Source organism: Mustela erminea, chromosome 2, assembly GCF_009829155.1.
Source record: "Mustela erminea isolate mMusErm1 chromosome 2, mMusErm1.Pri, whole genome shotgun sequence".
NCBI lineage: Eukaryota > Metazoa > Chordata > Mammalia > Carnivora > Mustelidae > Mustela > Mustela erminea.
Window position 1 is genome coordinate 79,493,233 of NC_045615.1, and position 4,407 is coordinate 79,497,639.

Sequence of the window (4,407 nt, forward strand, 5' to 3'; positions counted from 1 at the left end):
GAAGTAGCTTAGCGGATTTGTTAGTTTGGTATGGAAAGGAAAAACAGCTGATTAAGGGAAAGGCGGGTTTCTGAAAAACAAGCTTTAAATTTTCTATCTTAACTTCATTACCCCTATGAGGCATGGTTTTGCTTTCATTAATTCTATTCTTTTGAGAGCATTGAAGGTTTTCTATGAATCTTATTGGAGTTCACATCCCATAGCCATATCCATAATTCTTTTAGGACTTTCCTACAGTGAGCAGAATAATGTCCTCCTAAATTTGTTCACATCATAATTCCAGAGTTGTGGATATGTTATGTTACATGTCAAAGGGAAATTAAGGTAGCAGGTTAGGTTGTTAATCAGATAACCTTAAAATGTGGAGATTATCCTGGATTATCCTGGTGAGTGCAGTGTAATCACAGGGTGTTAACTGTGGAAGAGAGAAGCAGGAGAATCTGAGTGTCAGAGCTATGCAATGTGAGAAAGGCCACATTGGATGGCCATTGCTGGCCTGGAAAAGGAAGCAAGCCATGACCCAAGAAATGTGGGCAGCCTGCAGAAGCTGGAAAAGACAGGAAAATGGATCCTTCATTATTTCTTCACAAATGAACATAGTTCTGCTAACACCTTGATTTTAGACTACTGACTTCTGACTTCCAGAAACACAAGATAATAAACCGTGTTGTTTTAAGCCACTAAGTGCTAATTTGTTAGGACAGTAATAGGAAGCTAATGCATTAGTCTGCATTTGGACAACACCCTTAAGATACTTAAAATTTTGTCCAAATGTTATCTGCTATGGGTTAATCTCAGATACTAGAATTTAGACATTAGAAGATGTGATCAAATGATTTCATAGCAGCATTGTTCATGGCAGCAAAATTCTGAAAAGAACCTCTCTATAGCTCACTCCGTAAAGTGTCTGCCTTTGACTCTCGTCATGATCCCAGGGCCCTAGGATCAAGTCTTACATTGGGCTCCCTGCTCACTGAGGAGCCCGTTTCTCCCTCTGCCTGATGCTCCCTCTGCTTGTGCTCCCTCTGCCTCTGACAAGTAAATAAATAAAATCTTTTAAAAAAAAGAAAAGAAAAGAAACTCTATACCCATTGCTAATAGAATGGATAAATAAATTTGGACTATTCATAAGATGAACATGTATTTTCAATTAACATTGGGCAAATATCTATGGTGTGGGATTATGGGAAAGAAGTAAGTCCTCTTTGAAAACAGACTATGAATCCTTTTATATAAAATTCAGAAATCTTATGTTGTATGGGTACACTTTCTTGTGTTGTAAAGCTGTAGAGAGATGAGGAAGGATTTATCCAGAATTCAGTATTGGTGGCACCTGAGGAAAATGTGATCAGAGAGGAGAGCACAGGACTCTCTCAGGTATTGGTGACATTCTACTTCTTAAATTGATGAATTTGCAAGTGACAATTTCATTGTTGTTTAAACTATACATTTACATTATTCAGGCCTCTTTGTATATAAAATTCACAAAAAAGTTGAGAATTTTTAAAAAAAAGTAAAAAAATTGGAAAACATATAACTATTTCCCAAAGAAAGGTGACAAAGTAATATGACTATTGGACAAATAAAAGTCATTGTTCAGAAAAAAAAAAGGTCCATTAAACATAACAAAAATAATAATTCCTGTAGAAGATCTAACATCCCATAGCCTAAGTCTTGTTTTGTTAATTCTTATACTTCTCCAGTGAGTGACTATTTATTGAGAAATATGTAAGATTTATAATAAGTTTTCAAGTAGTAATTATTCATTGTTGTTACACTACTTTGGGGGCAATAGTCTTCTGTGTTGGGGAAGGCTCATAAGAGATGATGGAGAAATATTTCAGTAGGAAATTATAATGCTAACTAATACAATTTCATAATTTTAAGTAATTTATTCTATAAAAGCATTTTGGAATGAATAAATTAACAATTATTATAGCTGAATACAATTTATATTTCCCCATTATTTACAAAATAAGAATGAACAGTCAAAACCCCAAGATCATGTCATAACATGCCCTGAATTTAAAAAGCCAAAGAAAGATGCTCTTCTGTTCTTTTGAAGGTTTGGTTGGCAAAGTATAAAGGAAAAAGAATTCGGGGAGATGGCTTTCAAATTTTTATATGATTTGAAGTGGATAGCAAAAAATTTAATATTATTAATTAATACCAATTTCACACTAAAGACGTATGTTAAGACTTAGAGTGTGGACTTGTTTCAGAAAACAGGAATTTAAAAATGGGTGTCAAATAAATCAGACAGATTTGGGGGATCTTTAAGATTGAGATTAAGGTCAATTTATCATGCATGTTTTAGTGTTAATCCTCAGTGGGAGCCAGACAATGGGAGCCAGACTGTGGCCAGCACCCAGTCTCCTAACACCTCTCTGCTTATTTTAAAGGAACTGTTGGCACAGGTGTCTGTGACTTACATTTTGATGTGAGAGGATGTCCCGGAGCACCCACTATGTTTGGCATGGTGTTCCCTTACTAGTCTCCTCTGAAGATGCTCTAATCATTGTAGACCTAATGTGCAACCTAGAACAAGGCATGCGTGAGGCACTTAAATACTTGCTGAGAGATTGGATGAAAAATTGCTTATTAAAAAATAATAAGGCAGTAGCACTTGAAAATAAGTTGTAATTACATTATTATTAATCATAGTTCTTTAAATATTAGTTATTGTGAATGATATGAGGGCTTTATTGAAATTCTGTCACTGGCTTGCAGTGTTCTCTCAGACAAGAGAATGAGCTGTAGTGTTTTTGTATCTTTATTTTGTTCTCTCTCGCAGATCTACAATGTTACAACTCATTTGTTTCATTTGGCCTCCTTCTGGGAATTGCAATATGTGAAACTTCAAAGACTTATTTATTCTGTTCTTAGGTAGAAACTAATGTAATGATCTAGCCACTTTACATTTTTAAAAACAGAGCAGTTAAATGACTTGCTCAGGTTAAGCCTGGTAAAAAGGAACAAGACCAGACTTCACGATGGGCAGAAATCTGGCAAGCACCTGATGTCATTCTGTGGTTTTCCTAGCTTTCTGCTTTTTCTTTAGATAAAGAACATTGTCATAGTTTTCTCATTAACAAAGTAATACATGTTCAGTTCAGAAAACAGAGGAAAAAAACACAAATATAAATGTCCTTATACTTCCGCCATTCACAACCAGTTCTAAGGATTTTACTCTATCTGGTCGTAGCCTTTTTCTGTTTCTGCATATATTTACAAAATACATATTTTCATGCCTAGAATTTGTTCATTTTATGAACAAATGTCAGCGACATTTTCATGTCATTAAATTCTTAAGCTTAGTAAATAATGCTGATTTTAACATGATTTTGTTAATAGTATTGATTATGGTAAATTATGAAGATTACAACAATTCACGTAAGTAAGCCCCCTATTTTTGAACATTTAAGTGGCTTTTAAATTTTCACCATTGTAAATGGTGAAATTTTCACATTGTAAATTGTAATTTTATTTGGAAACAGATTTCCTTCACATAAGATATATTTTTTAAAGTCTTTTTATCAAACTTTTTTTTAAATTAATTTTTGCGAGAGAGTGAGATAGCGCGCGAGCTCTCCTGCTTGTACAGTCTGGTGGGGAGAGGCAGAGAGAGAAGCAGACTCCCTGCTGAGTAGAGAACCCAACATGGGGCTGGATCTTAGGACCCTGGGATCAGGACCTGAGCTGAAGGCAGAAGACAGATGCTTAACTGACTAAGTCACCCAAGTACCTTATTTTTACCTTATTTTTAAAATCTCGATTATGATTTGTAGATATCCATATTAAAGACATACCAAAGTCCCTTTTCAACTTCTGTATTTTGTCAAAATTTGATTTTTATGTTTGGAAGTCTAGATTTCCAAATGTTTATCTCAGTATATCATTTCTTGTTTATCTGAACTTGGACAACAGCAGTGATCATGTGATCTTGCAGATTATAACTATTATCTTCATAGTCTTTCCTTCTTGTTGGGAAAATTACTTACTGGGGAATTGGGCTAGGCATGCAAAACAGAAAAATAATCCAAAATATAATTCTTGTGCTTCGTTCCAGTCACATGTAACCATTGATTGATTATTTCCACCCGTTTCAATAAATTTGAGAATAATTTTGTCTTACTGCTCGGAAAGTCCATTTGAAATTTTTATTTATTTTTTATTTATTTTGAAATTTTTATTAAAACAATATTTCTGTGAGGATGTAATTTACAACATGTTGACTTTAGTTAACAATACTCTATTACACATGTAGAAGTTATTAAGAGTAGATTTTAAAAGTGCTTATCACAAGAAAAAAGAATTTGTAATTATTCATGGTCGTGGATATTGACTAGACTTATTGTGGTGATCACTTCACAACATATACATAAATTGAATTTTGTTTGATACCTG